At 42.8% G+C, this 19,861-nt stretch overlaps 1 long non-coding RNA gene across 1 annotated transcript in view; it reads left to right on the top strand.

Annotated features, from left to right (window-relative positions):
• The window catches only part of LOC144580778 (uncharacterized), a 107,763-nt gene that overhangs the window by 55,576 nt on the left and 32,326 nt on the right, over positions 1-19,861 (top strand). The window lies entirely within an intron of this gene.

Here is a 19,861-nt window from a genome sequence, read left to right on the forward strand (position 1 = left end):
GCCCTGCTGCCATGTGCAGCCTTGGGGCACTGCTCCCTGCATCCCAGCTGCTCTAGCTTTAGCCATGGCTCAAAGGGGCCCAGGTGCTGGGGCTGCTGCTTCAGGAGGTGCAAGCCATAAGCCTTGGATGGTTACACTCAATATTAAGCCTGTAGGTGCACAGAGTGCAAGAGTTGAGGCTTGGGAGCCTCTGTGGAGATTTCAGAAGATGTATGGAAAAGCCTAGATGTCTAGGCAGAAGTCTGTTGAAGGGGCAGAGCCCTCATGGAGAACCTCTACTAAGGCAATGCAAAGGGGAAATGTGGGGTTGGTGATCTCACACAGAGTCTCCACTGGAGCACTGCCTAGTGGGGCTGTGAAACGAGTTCCACTACCCTCCAGACCCAAGAATGGTAGCCACACTGACAGCTTGTGCCATGCATCTGGAAAAGCTGCAGACACTCAATGACAGCCCTTGACAGCAGCCGTGGTGGCTGAGCCCTGCAGAGCCATAGAAACAGAGCTGCCCAAGGCCTTGGGAACATACCCCATGCATCTGTGTAGCCTGGATATGAGACATGGAGTCAAAGGAGATTATTTTGGAGCTCTAAGATTCAATGATTTCCCTGGTGGGTTTCAAACTTGCATGAGGTCTCTAGCCCCTTTCTTTTTGTTGATTTCTCCCTTTTGGAATGGGAGTACTTACCCAGTGCCTGTACTCCCATTGTATCTGGGAAGTAACTAATTTGTTTTTAATTTTACAGGCTCATAGGCAGAAGAGACTTTGGACTGTGAACTTATGAGTTAATGTTGAAATGAGTCAAGACTTGGGGAACTGTTGAAAGGGATTCTTGTATTTTGCAAGGTGGGGAGAACCTGAGATTTGGGAGGGGTCAGGGTGGAATGATATGATTTGGATTCGTGGGAAAACAAACTCATACAATGGTATATTACTTTTTTATGTGCTGTTGGATTTGGTTTGCTAGTATTTTGTTAATAAATTTTATTTCTACATTCTTCAGGGATATGGCTGTAGTTTACTTTTTTTGTTGTGTCCTTATCTGGTTTTGGTATCAGGGTAATGTTGGCCTCATAAATGAGTTGGAAAGAATTTCCTTTTTTTAATTTTTTGGAATAGAGGATAATTGGTGTTATTTCTTCTTTGAAAGTTTGGTAGAATTAATCAGCAAAGCCATCCAATCCTAAACTATTCTTTGCTGAGAGACTTTTTGTTACTGATTGAATCTCATTATTTATTACTGGTCTGTTCAGGTTTTCTATTTCTTTCAGATTCAATCTTGGTAGGCTGTATATGGCAAGGAATTTATTCATATCCTCTAGGTATTCTACTTTGTCAATGTATAGTTGTTCATAATATTCTCTGATGATCTTTTGTATTTCTGTGATAACAGTTTTAATGTCTCCTTTTTTCTGATTTTGTTTATTGAGGCATTCTCTTTTCTTCTAGATTACTGTAGCAAGTGGTATATCAATTTTGTTAATTTTTTTAAGAAAATGACTTTTTATTTCATTTATTCTGTATTTTTTAAATCTCTATTTTGTTTAGTTCTGTTCTTATCTTTATTATTTCTTTCCTTCTACTAATTTTGGGTTTGGTTTTTGTTTTCGATTCCTTGAAGCTTATCATTAGATGTTTTGAAATCCTTCTTTCTTTCTTTCTTTTTTTTTTTTTTTGAGACAGAGTTTCGCTCTTGTTACCCAGGCTGGAGTGCAATGGCGTGATCTCGGCTCACCGCAACCTCCGCCTCCTGGGTTCAAGCAATTCTCCTGCCTCAGCTTTCTGAGTAGCTGGGATTACAGGCATGCGCCACCATGCCCAGCTAATTTTCTGTATTTTTAGTAGAGATGGGGTTTCACCATGTTGACCAGGATGGTCTTGATCTCTTGACCTCGTGATCCACCCACCTTGGCCTCCCAAAGTGCTGGGATTACAGGCGTGAGCCACCATGCCCGGCCCTGAAATCTTTCTACTTTTTTGAGATACTTGTTTATTGCTGTAAATTTCCCTCTTAGCTGGTTTTGATATATCCTGTAGGTTTTAGTGTGTTGTGTTTTGACTTTCATTTCAACATTTTAAAAATTTTTCTCTTTAAAGATAGTTGACATGATTTTGATTTTTAAAAAGTTTTTGAGACTTGTTTTGTGTACTAATGTATGATTTATTATTTAGAATGTTTTGTGTGCTGTTAAGGAGAATGTGTATTCTGTAACTGTTGGGCGAAATATTCATTAAATTTCTCTTAGCTCCATTTGGTCTAATATGCAGTTTAAATTCAGTGTTTCTTTGCTAATTTTCTGTTTAGATGATGTATTTAATGTTTAGAGTGGGATTTGATGTCCCCAAAAATTATTGTATTGATGCCTATCTCTCCCTTTAGATCTAATAATATTTGCTTCAAATATCTGTGTCCCAGTGCTGGGTGGATATATATTTAGGATTGCGCTATTCTATCCTCTTACTGAATTAATCCCTTTGTAATACAATGATCTTCTTTGTCTGTTTTTACTGTTTTGACTTAAAGTCTGTTTTATCTGATATAAGCACAGCTATTCCTACTCACTTTTGGCTTCCAATTGCATGGAATACCTTATTCCATTCCCTTATTTTCAGTCTATCTGTGTCCTTATAGGTGAGATGAATTTTTAGGAGGCAGACAATGGTTGAATCATTTTTAAAAATCTTTCAGCCAATCCATATATTTTAAATGTAAAGGTAATCTGTTTACATTTAAGGTTATTTTTGACATGTGAGGGCTTATTCCTGTCATTTAAAAATTGATTTCTGGTTGTTTTGTGTGTCTTTTGTTCCTTTCTTTTTCTCTTATTGTTTATCATTGTGGTTTGGTGGTATTCTATAGTGGTTACATTTAAGTTTTTTCTCTTCCTTGTTTGTATGTGTTCTCTACCAGTGGCTTTTCTGTTTTCATGATGGTCGTTATTGTTCTTTCTCCTCTGGATGCAGGATCCTTTCAAGCATTTCTTGTAGAGCTGATCCACTGGTGATGAATTTCCTCAGCATTTGCTTCTCTGGGAAACACTTACTTTCTCCTTCATTTATGAAGGATGATCTTTCTGGGTATGGTATACTTGAGTGGTGGTTTCTTTCTTTTAGCATTTTGACTATATTATACCATTCTCTCTTGGCCAGTAAAGTTTCTTCTGAGAAGTCTTCTGTTAGTCTGATTGGGGTTTATTTGTAGATAACTAGATGCCTTTCTTTTGCTGTTTTTAGAATTTCCTGTCTTTGACTTTCAAGTTTCACTAAAATATGCCATGGTAAAAACCTTTTGAATTTTGTTTATTTTGGGGAAAATATGAACTGCCTGTATTTGAATGACTAAATCTCTGGCTAGACTTGAGTTATTTTCATCTTTTGTTTTATTTCACAGGTTTTCTAACTCTTTTGTTTCCTTTTCAAAATGCCTGTCTTCACGTTCTGAGATTTCTTTCTTCTGTTTGACCTAATCATTGTCAAAGCTTTCAAATGCATTTTGTATTTCATTTAGTGAATTCTTCAGTTTCAGAATTTCCATTTGGTTCTGTTTTTATGATATCTAGCTTTTTGGTAAATTTTTCATTTACATCTTAAATTATTTTTCTGAATTATCTCATCTCTCACTGAACTTCTTTAGTATCATTATTTTGAATTCTTTATCTGGGATTTATACATTTCTTTTTGATTGGGATCTGTTGGTGGAAAGTTATTGTGTTCCTTTGGCAGTATTGTGTTTCCTTTCTTTTTTGTGTTTCTTGTGTCCTTATGTTGATATCTGCACATATAGTGTCATGGTGTCACAGTCACTTCTTCCAGTGTTTTCAATTTGCTTTCATAGGGGAGAACTGTTTCCTGAAGATGTATCTATGCTGTTGGTTGGGTAGGGTACTTTGGCTCTGATTCTGGGAGTGTTAAGTAGTGTAGTCTCTGTATGATTTCTTAGCTATAAACAGTGTCAATGGTGTCTATGATTTTCTCAGTGACTTAGGGTATGTTTGTTAATGGAGGTTATGGTGAAGATTTTTGGGGAGACTGGGATGCCAAGTGGGCCATACTTTGGGCACCTGAGGTGGTAGCATTTGGATGAGCATGCCTGTCCTTGGGTCCCAAGTGATGTTCACTGGATTTGGTGTTAGTCCAGGCAGGCCCCTCCTTGGACCTCCTGGTGGTTGCTTGGGTGCCAGAAATGGCAGCAGAAATAGGTTGCACAGGTAGGTGGGTTCTTGTGCCCATGGGCAACAGGAATGGTATGAGCAATGGCAGTAGCAGTGGCCAAATAACCTTCTAGGACCCCAGCAGTCCATGTTTATGTTGGTATGGCTCTCACAGCTTGGACAGGTAGGTCCCCAGAGCCAAAGGTGATGCATGGGGGTGGCTTTCCACTATGGTGGTGGCAGTAAGTTTAGTAGACCTGACTTCAGACCCCAGAAGAAGTCCTCAGATGTCACTAGTGGTGGGCTGGGCTGGGCAATCCCCAGGCCCCTGGATGGTATGCTTGGGTATTGTGGGGATGGAGCTGGGCTGGGTGGACCTCCCTTCAGGCCCCCCATTGGTATATGCAGGTGCTGACTTTAGTAGTCAGAAGCAGGGTGATCCACAAGCTGTAAGCATGCTTAGGTCAGGGAGCAGTGTCTGTGTTGTAGTCCTGCTACTGGGGAGGGCAGGGTTGCTTTTTCTGGAAGCGCCCAAGATAGGAAGATTTCACAGGAGGTTGCGATCTTTGCTTATACTTCAGCCCTGCAGCAGCCTGCAGGTGGTAATTGCAGGCAGGGGAATTTGTCCTTAGGCATGCAAAAATGCATGGCCACCCCTCTGCTTGGGGAGTGGGTTTGTTGCTCCTCCTGACTCTCATCTCAGCCAAGTGGCAGGACAGGACACAGTCCAGTGGGAGCTAGGCTCTCAAAACGGCACCATGCTGCAGCTGCTTAGGATTCCAAGGTGTGTGAGACCCAGCATGAGCTCCCTCTCTAGAGAAGTGCAGTCTCCAGGGGGCTCTGTATGTCAGACTTGGGGCTGTGAGGGTTGAGGGACTCTCCCATGGCTAGGACTGTAGGTGTGTGGTGGGAATCTGGACTGCTGTAGGTCTCTCTCACCCTTTTCCCACATTAGGGAGCCTCTCCAGACTCACAGCCAATCCCAGCTAAGCAGGTTGCCTCACTTCCTTCTCCTTCTAGATGATCTATTCTAAGTTCAATTATCTATATACTATTTTGGTTCCTCTTTGTGTAGGATGCATCTAGTCAGCCATCTTAAAGTCCCTTCTAGGACTGTGTATTTTGAATGTATGTGATACAGGGGCTGCATGCTGCTAAGAGGAAGAGTACTATAGTTAACTGGATCCAAGTGCCAGCTTTACTACTTACGGGATGTGTAAGCTTGGTCAAATTGCTAAGTATCTCTGGGTCTCAACATTCCCATCTACAATGGTTTTGTGAGTTAATATGTGTAAAGAGCCTAGAGCAGTGCCTGTTACATGGAAATGGCTCAATAGATATTAGCTGTCATTTTGATACTAATTTCTCTAAATTATGTTTTCAGTTTGTGGGACTATCAAGCAAAATTATAAAAGGATTTTTGGGAGAAATGTTACAAAAATTATCTGGTAATTAACAAATTGGTAAGAATGGCCAAGAAAATTTAGAAAAATAGGAGTTGTAGGGGTATTTCTATGTCCAGCTATGTGTATTCCAAGGCCTTAATAATAATAATATAATAGTTCTGACACAAAAATTGAAAGACAAATCAACAGAATAGAATAACGCTTAAGAACAGACCCAAGTGGGATATAGGAATGTAGTTTATTATTCAACATTTTACAGCAATTGGTAAGGAAGGGTCATTTGATAAATAGGCTGAGGCAATTAATCCAGTACTAAAAAAGAATTAGATTCTTTCACGATATCAGTGTTTTTCAAAGGTGTTCACAGGCATCAGAATTCCTTGGAGTATTTCTTAAAATTTAGGTTCCCAAGCTCCACCCCAGTGTGCAGAGTAGGGTATTTAGTTCCCATTAAAGTGTGGGAACTGCTGTCACATGCTTTACATTAAAATACATTCCAGATGAATTAAGTAATAAATGTCAAAATTACCCTCTTAAAACCAGAAGATAATATAAAGGGTATCATAAACATGAATTATCTTTCATGTTTATGTAAGATCTTGTATAGTTCAATAAGAAGACTATGAAAACATGATAGAAAAAAGGGCAAAGGATTTGAATAACCACATCATAAAAGAAGAAAGGAGAAGGGCAAAAGCCTATGGAAAAATGCCAGACTTCACTAACATTCAAAAAATGCACAATGAAACAATATATCATTTTTCATATTTCAAGAGGAAAAGTACCTGAAGAATGAGAAGATCCAGCAATGCTGAGGACACAGTGAAATGGTAACTTTGATATTCAGGGAATGGGTGGGTACTTTGAACCAGCTTTCTGAAATGCTTTGTATCAACAGCCTGAAAAATATGCATGCCAAGGGGCCAGTCCATTCATCTTCTATGAATTTATCCCAAAGAAGATTCAGAGATTCACATACAAACTTATATACATGCAGATATTTGTTGTAGCATTATTTAAATAGAAAAAATTGGAAACAGCTGAAATGTCCAACAATATGGTAACGGTTAACTAAATCATGGCTCATCCATATGATGACTACTCCGTGGTCATTAGAAATCATATTTTTGAAGAATCCTGTCATTAAATGACATGAGAAAATATTCATAATGTATTAAGTGAAAACACAAGAATACAAGCTTTTTTTAATTAAAAATAATCAGAGACAGAGAAAAGATGGAAATAAGAAAAAATATATATCATATGTTAATGGTCTTTATTTACATCTAGATGATTAGATTTGAGCAATTTTTATATTCTTTATATGTTTTTTATTTTCCAACTTTGTGTGATGTACATGTATTACATTTCTAATGACAAAATATTAATTAAAAGATAATAAAACAGACAAGACTGGCCAGGAGATTCTGTAATAAATGTTACCTCAAAATGGTAATAAAGAAAGACTGTGTTTCTGGATTCAATAGAAAGATCAATGAAGCTGAAGCAGGGGCCATGAGGATGGATGGGCAGGATAAGGGCTGAATATGCGGGGGCTTGCAGGGCACCAGAGCTTCTCAGGGCAGCTGAAAGCCCTTCTGAGTCACCCTTCACTGCTGACTCCCCGGACTGGGTGCAAATGAAACCTGCGTGCTAAGGCCCTGCTCCATTGTACTAGCTACCTATAAACATGCTGCTCCAGCAAAGGTGGATGGCACTTGGACAGCCCTTCTTGGTTTGTTGCTTTGAAAGGAAGACTTTTAGTATAAAGACTTCGGTATGAGACTTTTAGTAATAAGAGTTTGCTCTCGGGAAGCCCTGAGGTTGCTGATACAATTACCTGGCTAAGCTTTGTCTCCTCTTAACTCCCCATTTCAGTGCCTCACCTAGCTGCAGGATCCTGGTTGCTTGCTGGCCAAGACAGCTGGTGAGAAATTCGGAAGACACTGTTTCCCCACAGGCACAGTGCTCAAGGCTCTTGGCCATCCCAAATGGATGGTAGCATCTTCCTGAGGATACCATCATGTCTGGGGAAGGTTAGTCTCCAGGCAGGTTTGGAAAAAAAATGGAAGGCTCACAGGTGTTGGAGCCATATAAACTGGGTATAGACGATTCCTGCTGTTCAAACATGAAGGTGCCACCTGACCTCAGGCTTGTTCCTTCACTTAAGTAGTCTGAGCCCGAGGATCCCCTTCTATAAACAGGTTCCCCGGTTGGGCGCGGTGGCTCAGGCATATAATCCCAGCACTTTGGGAGGCTGAGGCGGGTGGATCACGAGGTCAAGAGATCGAGACCATCCTGGTCAACATAGTGAAACCCCGTCAGTACTAAAAATACAAAAAAATTAGCTGGGCTTGGTGGCGCATGCCTGTAGTCCCAGCTGCTCAGGAGGCTGAGGCAGGAGAATTGCTTGAACCCAGGAGGCGGAGGTTGTGGTGAGCCAAGATGGTGCCATTGCACTCCAGCCTGGGTAACAAGAGTGAAACTCCATCTCAAAAAAAAAAAACAAACAAAAAACCAGATTCCCCATTGGTAATAGTACCTTAAGGGGCTTATTTAAGTTACATTAAATAAGCAACTGTATGCAAGTGTTTATCCCAGCCTAACACAGAGGAAGCACCCAGGAAATCACATTTATCATTATTGTGGTCTTTCTGTTCTCCCTAACCTTGCAGAAGAAGGTTAGCTGTTACTTGACGGTGTGTGGTGCCAGATGCCATACAAAATGTGCCTGGCACCTGTGCAGCAAGACTTCTGGGAACACATGTTGTCACCATTATTATTGCTGTTGCTGTTGGTATGGCCTCTGTCCCCCCAGGCAACCCATGAAGAATGGGAAGGCTCTCCAGCCTCACCTTCCCTGACCTTACAGCTCTTGGATATCTGTGAGAAAGGGCTCCCTGTGCTGCTTCTCTTGTTGGCAGGAGTGGCTCTGGGGATGGAAAGCATGTGGATGGGAGCTGTGGTGGGTGTGGCTGTTCCCTGAAATGAGCACAAAGCCTGGCTTTGCCTTTCTGTCTTCTGCCTTCCAGTGTTTGCAGCTTCTGCTCACTGTCTTTTCCTTAGCTGCGGGCTCGAGAGTTGCCGGGCAGGGTGGATGAGGTGTCCTGAGAACCTAGGAACCACAGTGCAATGAAGGGGTGGGGTGGAGTGTTGATATTCCGTCCCAGCACATCTAGAGGCTGGCAGGGCAAACTGGGGCCACCCGCAAGTGGGACACGCAGGACCCAGTGGAAAGGCAAAAAGATTTTAGGTTCTATACAAACTTTTAGAAATGTCAATTGTTTTGTGTTTGTTTTAGTGGGTGTTAAGAAAAAGAAAATGCATTAAATGAGTAACTAAGTTTAAGTAAAAGTCATTTTCATGTTAATATGGAAGAGAAATATAAAATAAATAATAGTGTAGATGGTAAACAGATGATGGCAGAAAAAATTGCAGCAATGGTGAAAATGACTGTTTGGCCAATGCTGTTCCAGGGAAACTGGGATTCTTTGCCCGCCTCTTGTAAAGTGAATATGCCTTGATGATTTGTCTGTTTTTAATGTGTCATCTTAAATGAGTAGTAGCAAGGTGGGGAACCCCTTAAATTAGTTCAAACCCAGAGGAGCTTAATCAAAATTTGATGCTTGTTTGAAGCGTGTTTGAGTCTGTAGATACATGGAAAAGACAGTGACTGTTTTTGGCTGGTGCAGCTGGCTTGGCGTTTTCTTGGCTGGATCAAATGTTGGAGAAGACTGCTTTCATGTCTGTGGCCAACAGGTCAGATTTGTGGAACACTGTCCATCCCAGTCAGGTGACAAAGCATTGCTAATACAATGAAGTGATGTGGTTTCCTTCTCTCTTTTTTTTCTATTTTCTTTTATTATTTAAAACTTTTTTAAAAATTGCATTTTAGGTTTTGGGGTACATGTGAAGAACATGCAAAATTGTTACATAGGTACACACGTGGCAGTGTGATTTGCTGCCTTCCTCCCCTTCACCTATATCTGGCGTTTCTCCCCGTGCTATCTCTCCCCAACTCCCCACCCCCCGCTGTCCCGCCCCTATTTCCCCCCAACAGAACCCAGCATGTAGTGCTCCCCTCCCTGTGTCCATGTGTTCGCATTGTTCATCACCCGCCTATGAGGGAGAACATGTGGTGTTTGATTTTCTGTTCTTGTGTCAGTTTGCTGAAAATGATGGTTTCCAGATTAATCCGTGTCCCTACAAAGGACACGAACTCATCATTTTTGAGGGCTGCATAATATCCCATGGTGTATATGTGCTGCATTTTCCCTGTCCAGTCTATCATCTATGGGCATTTGGATTAGTTCCAGGTCTTTGCTATTGTAAACTGTGCTGCAATGAACATTCGTGTGCATGTGTCCTTATAGTAGAACGATTTATAATCCATTGGATATATACCCAGTAATGGGATTGCTGGGTCAAATGGAATTTCTATTTCTAGGTCCTTGAGGAATCGCCACACTGTCTTCCACAATGGTTGAACTAATTTACACTTTCACCAACAGTGTAAAAGTGTTCCTATTTCTCCACATCCTCTCCAGCATCTGTTGTCTCCAGATTTTTTAATGATCGCCATTCTAACTGGCGGGAGATAGTATCTCAATGTAGTTTTGATTTGCATTTCTCTAACGACCAGTGATGATGAGCACTTTTTCATATGTTTGTTGGCCTCATGTATGTCTTCTTTTGTAAAGTGTCTGTTCATATCCTTTGCCCACTTTTGAATGGGCTTGTTTGTTTTATTCTCATAAATCTGTTTGAGTTCTTTGTAAATTCTGGATATCAGCCCTTTGTCAGATGGGTAGACTGCAAAAATTTTTTCCCATTCTGTTGGTTGCTGATTCACTCTAGTGACTGTTTCTTTTGCCGTGCAGAAGCTGTGGAGTTTGGTTAGGTCCCATTTGTCTATTTTGTCTTTTGTTGCCAATGCTTTTGGTGTTTTGGTCATGAAGTCCTTGCTTACGCCTATGTCCTGAATGGTTTTGCCTAGATTTTCTTCTAGCGTTTTTATGGTGTTAGGTCTTATGTTTAAGTATTTAATACATCTGAGTTAATTTTAGTGTAAGGTGTCAAGAAGGGGTCCAGTTTCTGCTTTCTGCACATGGCTAGCCAGTTTTCCCAACATCATTTATTAAACAGGGAATCATTTCCCCATTGTTTGTTTTTGTCAGGTTTGTCAAAGATCAGATGGTTGTAGATATGTTGTGTTTCCTCCGAGGACTCTGTTCTGTTCCATTGGTCTATATCTCTGTTTTGGTACCAGTACCATACTGTTTTGATTACTGTAGCCTTGTAGTATAGTTTGAAGTCTGGTAGTGTGATACCTCCTGCTTTGTTCTTTTTGCTTAGAATTGATTTGGCTATGTGGGCTCTCTTTTGATTCCATATGAAGTTTAAGGTAGTTTTTTCCAGTTCTGTGAAGAAGGTCATTGGTAGCTTGATGGGGATAGCATTGACTCTGTAAATTACTTTGAGCAGTATGGTCATTTTCATGATATTGATTCTTCCTAACCATAATCACGGAATGTTTCTCCATCTGTTTGTGTCCTCTCTTATTTTGTTGAGCAGTGGTTTGTAGTTCTCCTTGAAGAAGTTCTTTAGGTTCCTTGTTAGTTGTATTCCTAGGTATTTTATTCCCTTTGTAGCAGTTGTGAATGGCAGTTCGTTCTTGATTTGGCTCTCTTTAAGTCTGTTATTGGTGTATAGGAATGCTTGTGACTTTTGCACATTGATTTTGTATCCTGAGACTTTGCTGAAGTTGCTTTGCTTTGCTGAATCTCAGTTTCAGGAGATTTTGGGCTGAGACAATGGGGTCTTCTAGATATACAATCATGTCGTCTGCAAATAAAGACAATTTGACTTCCTCCTTTCCTATTTAAATACCCAATATTTCTTTTTCTTGCCTGATTGCTCTGGCTAGATCTTCCAGTACTATATTGAATAGGAGTGGTGAGAGCGGGCATCCTTATCTAGTGCCGTATTTCAAAGGGAATGCTTCCAGTTTTTGCCCATTCAGTATGATATTGGCTGTTGGTTTGTCGTAAATAGCTTTTATTATTTTGATATATGTTCCATCAATACCTAGTTTATTGAGAGTTTTTAGCATAAAGAGCTGTTGAATTTTGTCAAAGGCCTTCTCTGCCTCAATTGAGATAATCATGTGGTTTTTGTCTTTGGATCTGTTTATGTGGTGAATTATGTTTATAGACTTGTGGATGTTGAACCAGCCTTGCATCCCCGGGATGAATCCTACTTGATCATGGTGGATAAGCTTTTTGATGTTCTGTTGCAATCGGCTTGCCAGTAGTTTATTGAAGATTTTTGCATCTATGTTCATCATGGATATTGGCCTGAAATTTTCTTTTCTTGTTGAGTTTCTGCTGGGTTTTGGTATCAGGATGATGTTGGTCTCATAGAATGATTTGGGAAGGATTCCCTCTTTTTGGATTATTTGGAATAGTTTCAGAAGGAAAGATACCAGCTTTTCTTTGTGTGTCTGGTAGAATTCGGCTGTGAACCCATCTGGACCTGGGCTTTTTTTGTGTAGTAGGCTCTTAATTGCTGCCTCAATTTCAGACCTTGTTATTGGTCTATTCAGGGTTTTGACTTCCTGGTTTACGTTTGGGAGGAGGCAAGTGTCCAGGAATTTATCCATTTCTTTCAGGTTTACTAGTTCATGTGCATAGAGTTGTTTGTAATAATCTCTGAGGATGGTTTGAATTTCTGTGGAAACTGTGGTGATATCCCCTTTATCGTTTTTTATTGCATCTATTTGGTTATTCTCTCTTTTCTTTTTTATTAATCTGGCTAGTGGTCTGTCTATTTTGTTGATCTTTTCGAAAAACCAGCTCCTGGATTTATTGATTTTTTGAAGGGTTTTTCGTGTCTCTCTCTCCTTCAGTTCTGCTCTGATCTTAGTTATTTCTTGTCTTCTGCTAGGTTTTGAGTTTTTTTGATCTTGCTCCTCTAGCTCTTTCAATTTTGATGATAGGGTGTCAATTTTATCATGTGGGCACTTATTGCTATATATTTTCCTCTAGAGACTGCTTTAAATGTGTCCCAGAGATTCTGATATGTTGTGTCTTCATTCTCATTGGTTTAGAAGAACATCTTTATTTCTGCCTTCATTTCATTGTTTATCCAGTCAACAATCAAGAGCCAGTTGTTCAGTTTTTATGAAGCTGTGCAGTTCTGAGTTCGTTTCTGAATTCTGAGTTCTAACTTGATTGCACTGTGGTCTGAGAGACTGTTTGTTATGATTTTCATTCTTTTGCATTTGCTGAGGAGTGATTTACTTCCAATATGTGGTCAATTTTAGAGTAGGTGTGATATGGTGCTGAGAAGAATGTATATTCTATGGATTTGGGGTGGAGAGTTCTGTAAATGTCTATTAGGTTTGCTTGTTCCAGGTCTCAGTTCATATCCTGGATATCCTTGTTAATTTCTGTCTTGCTGATCTGTCTAATATTGACAATGGCGTGTTAAAGTCTCTCCTTATTATTGTGTGGGAGTCTAAGTCTCTTTGTAAGTCATTAAGAACTTGCCTTATGTATCTGGGTGCTCCTGTATTGGGTGCGTATATATTTAGGATCATTAACTCTTCTTGTTGCATTGATTCTTTTACCATTATGTAATGTCCTTCTTTGTTTCTTTTGATCTTTGTTGCTTTAAAGTCTATTTTATCAGAGATGAGAATTGCAACTCCTACTTTTTTTTTGCTCTCCATTTGCTTGGTAAACCTGCCTCCATCCCTTTATTTTGAGCCTTTGTGTATCCTTGCATGTGAGATGGGTTTCCTGGATACAGCACACTGATGGGTTTTGGCTTTTTATCCAATTTCCCAGTCTGTGTCTTTTGATTGGGGCATTTAGCCCATTTACATTTAAGGTTAATATTGTTATGTGTGAATTTGATACTGCCATTTTGATGCTAGCTGGCTGTTTTTCCCATTAGTTGATGCAGATTCTTCATTTTGTTGATGCTCTTCACCATTTGGTATGTTTTTGGAATGGCTGGTACTGGTTGTTCCTTTCTATGTGTAGTGCCTCTTTCAGGAGCTCTTGTAAAGCAGGCCTGGTGGTGACACAATCTCTGAGTACCTGCGTGTTTGCAAAGGATTTAATTTTTCCTTCACTTATGAAGCTTAGTTTGGCTGGATATGAAATTCTGGGTTGAAAGTTCTTTTCTTTAAGGATGTTGAATATTGGCCCCCACTCTCTTCTGGCTTGTAGGGTTTCTGCCGAGAGATCTGCTGTGAGTCTGATGGGCTTCCCTTTGTGGGTAACCCGACCTTTCTCTCTGGCTGCCCTTAGCATTTTCTTCTTCATTTCAACCCTGGTGAATCTGACGATTATGTGCCTTGGGGTTGCTCTTCTTGAGGAATATCTTTGTGGTGTTCTCTGTATTTCCTGGACTTGAATATTGGCCTGCCTTGCTAGGTTGGGGAAGTTTTCCCAGATAATATTCTGAAGAGTATTTTCCAGCTTGGATTCATTCTCTTCGTCACATTCAGGTACACCTATCAAACGTAGATTAGGTCTTTTCACATAGTCCCATATTTCTTGGAGACTTTGTTCATTCCTTTTTGCCCTTTTTTTCTCTGATCTTGCCTTCTCATTTTATTTCATTGAGTTGATCGTCAACCTCTGATATCCTTTCTTCTGCTTGGTCAATTCGGCTGTTGAAACTTGTGCATGCTTCGCGAAGTTCTCGTGTTGTGTTTTTCAGCTCCATCAATTCACTTATATTCCTCTCTAAGTTGTCTGTTCTTGTTATCATTTCGTCAAATCTTTTTTCAAGGTTCTTAGTTTCTTTGCATTGGGTTAGGACATGTTCTTTTAGCTGACAAAAGTTTCTTATTACCCACCTTCTGAATTCTGATTCTGTCATTTCATTACACTCATTCTCCATCCAGCCTTGTTCCCTTGCTGGTGAGGAGTTGTGATCCCTTGTAGGAGGAGAGGTGTTCTGGTTTTGGGTGTTTTAATCCTTTTTGCACTGGTTTCTTCCCATCTTTGTGGATTTATCCACCTTTCATCTTTGTAGTTGCTGACTTTCAGATTGGATCTCTGAGTGGACCTCCAGTTTGTTAATGATGAAGTTATTTCTGTTTCTTAGTTTTCCTTCTAACAGTCAGGCCCCTCTGCTGTAGGACTGCTGAGGTCCACACTAGGCCCTGCTTGCCTGGGGATTACCTGCAGCAGCTGCAGAACAGTAAGGGTTGCTACCATTTTCTTCTTTTGCTATCTTTGTACCAGAAGGACACGTGCAAAATGTCAGTCTGATGTCTCCTTTATGAGGTGACTCTTTGGATATATGGCGGTCAGGGAGCTGCTTTACATGGCAGTCTGTCTTTTATAGGAGCTCAAGTGCTGAGCTGTGAGCTCCGTTGTTCATTCAGAGCTGCTGGGAAGGTACGTTTAAGTCTGCTGTAGCAGAACTCATAAACCCCTTTTTTTCCCCCAGGTGTTCTGTCCTGGGGAGTTAGGGCTTTATTTATGAATTTCCATTGTGCTGCTGCCTTTTTTTCAGGGCTGCCCTGCCCAGCAAGGAGGCAGCCTAGTAACTGTTTGCCTCCAGAGGCTTTGCTGAGCTGCTGTGGGCTCCACCCAGCTGCCCTGTGAACTTCCCTGCAGTTCTGTTTATATGGGTATAGTTAGAACTGCCTCAGCAATGGTGGCCCACTCTGTAATGGCGGACTCTCTCTGTAATGGCAGGCTGCCTCTGCAATGGTGTAGTGCCTTGGTAATGGCAGACGCCCCTCCCCCACAGAGCTGGACCATTCCGGGTTCAGCTGTGCTTGCTGTGAAACTCTCAGCCCTAAGTGTTTCCAATTGCTGGGTTTTTTTGTCGGGGTGGAACCGGCTGAGCCTGATCACCTGGCTCTCTACCTCAGAGCCATTTTTTTCTTTTAGTTGAACAGTTGACTCTCTCCCAGGTGTTCCAGTTGCTTGTTGAAAAGGTGCCAGAATCTGAGTGATTTCCTGTGCGGCGACCCACTGCGCCAGCTGAAACAGTGGTGCTTTTTTGCCTGGGAATCTCCTGGCCTGGCTCCCTGTTTCAGTCCCCTTTTTAATCAGATGAATGGGTGACTCTGCCTTCCCAGAGCTCTAATCGCCAGCTAAAAGGGCACCCAGATCAGTGTATTTTGTACAGAGAACTGCCATGCCTGAGCACCGGCAAAACAGCTGCGCCAGCCAAAACTGGTCTATAGGCTATAAAATTCCATCTGGAAATGTGTCATCCACTCACCCTCTTACTTTCACTCTTTTCACCCTCTTTACTCATCCCTTTCACTGGGAGCTGCAATCCTGAGCTCCTCCTAATTGGCCACCTTGGATCTTCTCAGTTTCCTTCTCTTTATATGAACTGAGTTGTGGAATATCACGGTGCCAGGCCCATGACCGGTGACACATTCTGATTTCTGTCCTTGTGGAGCTCTCTGTCCACAGGAGAGATGAGCCATGGGCTCAGAGGTCCTCACTGTCTTCTATTCAAGACAAGGGCCATAGCAGCCATAGTGATCAGAAGAAGGAGGGGTTTCCCCAATTTGGGGAAGGGTGCAGCCCTGGTAGGTGAGGATGAGACGAGGAAAGGCCTCCCAGAAGAAGTGATGGTTAACCTGGTCCCTGAAGGGAAGGGTTTTCTAAGTGGGGAAGAGCCCTGCAGGAGGAGGAAAGGCATGGGTGCAGGCACAGAGGCCCCACAGCACAACAGTGTCCCTGCTGTGTGCTGTGAAGATGGAGGGGCCCTTAGAGCAGATGAGGGAGGGGCATGGAGTGGAAGGGTGGAGACAGCAGAGATGTGGCTGGCAAGATGGGCAATCCCTCGTTGGGACTGGAGGAGGTCACAGTTCCTCACTAGACAAGTTTACTGGAGGTGAACTTGTTTCTAGAGCTCTTGGTCAGGGTCCTTTTCATCCACACCTAGATGGCTGCACTCCCACAGACTCTGTGGGACATGACATGGCCCTCCAGCTCTCTGAGATGTGGGACATGGATTGGCAGAGCCCAACTTGGATTGCCTGCCTCTGCAGTCTCACTCGGGTGTTAGCTCTGGGGCTTAAGGTTTAGTTCCTTGTTGGTATGCATCTGCTCCCAAGATCCCTCATGGCAGGCTTGTGGTATCTGGGAGTTCTGGGTGTTTTTAAGGCCTTCAGGGGTGCCCCCAGGTAGAACAGGCAGAATAAGGTCTAGGAGAAGCAAGAACGCAGGAGACAAACCTCCCTAGACTCTCTCCTCTAGTATTGGCTGTGATGACCACCAGGAAGGAGACCCTCAGAATCCCACTGGGTCAGCCTTCACATCCTGGTGAGGGGCAGGAGTGGGCACATTCTGGGAATGCAGCCAGTTCAGTAACTCTCCCATTAGTATCTCCAGTCCCCAAGAAAGAATTCCTTTATATGAGCTGAGTGGCCACCACTGCCCCATCTCCTGTGTTTTGGAACCCCTTGTGTTCTTCAAAAGTCAATGGCAGGCCCTAAAACCCAGGCTGAACCTGATGGAGCAAACCCCAGGACAGGGTAGTGGTGAGGCTAGGCCAACTCAGGATGGTGAGGCTGACTCTGCCTGGCCAGTCCTGCCTGCCCTCACCAACCCTTTTCCATTCTCTGATGAACGTTTGGACAAGGTGGGTGGCAATGAGCTTATTTAAAGTGTCAAATTCCTGAGGCAGATGCTCGAGTATAAACAATGCTTTTCCACACCCAGCTGTTTTTCTGCAAAGTGGAATTTCTTCCATGTCGTCCTATAAACATCCACGGGTGTGTGAGCTCTGCTTAAAAGTCAGTCAGTTGTTCCCAGCATTACTGGCTCCCAGGTTTTAAAGTGTGTTCCTGGTGAACAGTGGCTTTTTAATGTTAGAACATTGGGCCTTCAAGCCAAAGCCTTGGCTTATCGAGGGGAAGAAAAGAGTCCGTTTTAAGGAGAACTTTGGGGAACTATGCAGAGATTTCTAGCATGCATGTGTGCACATAAGAGTGTGTGTGTGTGTGTGTGTGTGTGTGTTTCTGCAAAGCAGGCTTCCTAATTCCTCTCTAATGTGGACGAAACCACTTTGGTGCTTCTCTTCAGAATGAGTTGGGGGGTAATGCCCAGATCTATGCCTCCAAACAAGTTCTGAGAGTTCAGGTCAACTATATGACCCTGAGAGAGTTGACTCTATGGGCCCATTGGAATGTTGGGGGTGGGGTGTGAGAGCTGGGAGTTCCGAATTTCCCTGGGCCTATTGCTAAGTTTGGGTGATTTTTGCCTGCACTGCCCTCAATCCCAGATTGGCCAGGCCAGACCTTCTGGTGCTCCTCAATCAGGGACTGACCATCCAGGCTCCAACTGGCCGCCCACCTGGGTCTTCTGGTTACCTTCTGGCAACAGACCTATAGAAGTAGTCCCACTTATGGCCTGGCCCAGCCTAGGAGATGAGAGAAGCCTAGGGAGAAAGGAGCCCATCTGTGAAAAAAGGAGAACCCAGGATCATGCAGAGGGAGGGAACTGCTTACTGTGGGAGAAATGAAAGCAGAGTGTTGATCCTTGAACTGCTGGTCTCAGACCCATGTCAGCCCCTGCTCTGTCTGCTCCATGGGGTGGTTGACTGTTCAAGCTACATTTCTCAGGCCCTCTTGCCTTTGGCTTCTGGCTATGTTGGGCCAATGGGAGGCACCAATGGGAGGATGGAGGGTGAGAGGAAGGAAGAAACCAGGGCATTTCTCCCCGTGTCTGTTTGGGGTGGTGTCTAGGATAATTGCTACATCCCCACTGTGGTTCTGTTATCCACGGACAGCCTCTCTCTGTCTCTTTGTGGGCCCAGGTCATGACTGTGGTTGCCTCCTGGGCTCTAGTAACGCCACCTCTTTCCTTTGACCTACCACCTTAGAAGTGGTAGCATATTCCTGCTACTGCTGAGCTCTGGCTGGCTCCCTGTTTCCCTGTGTGGTCTTTCTGCTCTTCCAATATTCTGGAACTTGTTCTTTGTCTTAAAACCCTTCCATGAAGGTACTTAATGGTTTTTTGAGTGGGCCCTGACTGGTACAAGGACTTTCCTTCCCTCCTCCTCATCACCCTTCCTTTCTTTCTCTCCCATCTCCATTTTGTTGAGGAGTCAACGTTTGCTGCAGTGAGCTGGTGGTGGTATAGGCACCCAGTCCTATTATTACTACATTGTCCATGCACAGTATATTTTAGTGATCACGTCAGGAGGCAAGGGCATCATTGTGACCCTCCCATGGTAACTCCTGTTATGTGGGACCTGAAAGTTACTCCTTTACCCACCTCCCTCCTTTAACATTTGTGGAGCAACTCCTCTCAGCAGAAAGACTCTATGCACTGTTGGGAGTGGGGACTGGGGCCTGAGATGAGGGAGATAGGCCCTGTCCACCATGAACCCCATGCCCACTGAGATTGCTAAGGCATGCACACAAGTGAGGGTGATGTGAGGCACTACCTGAGGAGGGTGGCTCAGGGAAGTGTGGAAAGGGAAGCCTCCTTTGACACAACGAATTAGGCTTCTCTTCTGGAGAAGGTGACATTTGGCTGGGTTTTGAAGGACAGGTAGGATCTGGGGAGGTGATTGTAGGGATGTTACTTATGAAAGACATTCTGGGGTTAGAGGCGGAGTCTAAGACTCCCAATTTCTCTGAATAACTGCAAATTTCCCAATTGCCCATCTGTGTCTTAGTAAAGACTTCCAAAACCTTTTCATGGAGATACTGGAACTACAGAAGGGGGAGAATCCATACACCAAGGAGCCGGGGGAGAATCCTTCAGAGGTTTTAGGCAAACACAGACTATCTCAAGGGTCCCTGTCTAAGGCTGGGTTATTTTCTGATGGACTCTACTTGGGATTTAAGGGACTTTCCATATATCTGCTTATGGAGATGGGAAAAGGTAAGTTGTTGGAGGAGAGAAGAACAGAAGAAGGGTAAGATCAAGTTTGGGTCCCAGAGATCTTCTGGAGAGTTTGTCCCAGTGGATCTGGTTTAGTGTAAGGCAGCCTGAGAATATGGGACAGAAGGGAGGTGACATTGGGCAGATTTATATCAGTCAATGGATGGCAGTCTCTTTAGCAGTCCCTGTCTCTGCATGACCTGTCTCAGAGGATGGAAATGCCTTCACTGCACCAAGGAATATGACAGATCAGAGATGGCAGATATGGGACAAACAGAAGGGGAACCTCTCTCCTTCTTTTGTTCCCACCTGTCTTCCCTCCCTCCTACTTTGGAGGGATGTCAGAGGTGTCATTACCAAGATGGAGGGTGGGATTTGAAATATATCATGGATTTAATAATGGAGATTTGTGGGATTTCA

The sequence above is a fragment of the Callithrix jacchus genome, chromosome 2, assembly GCF_049354715.1.
Source record: "Callithrix jacchus isolate 240 chromosome 2, calJac240_pri, whole genome shotgun sequence".
NCBI classification, from domain to species: Eukaryota; Metazoa; Chordata; class Mammalia; order Primates; family Cebidae; genus Callithrix; species Callithrix jacchus.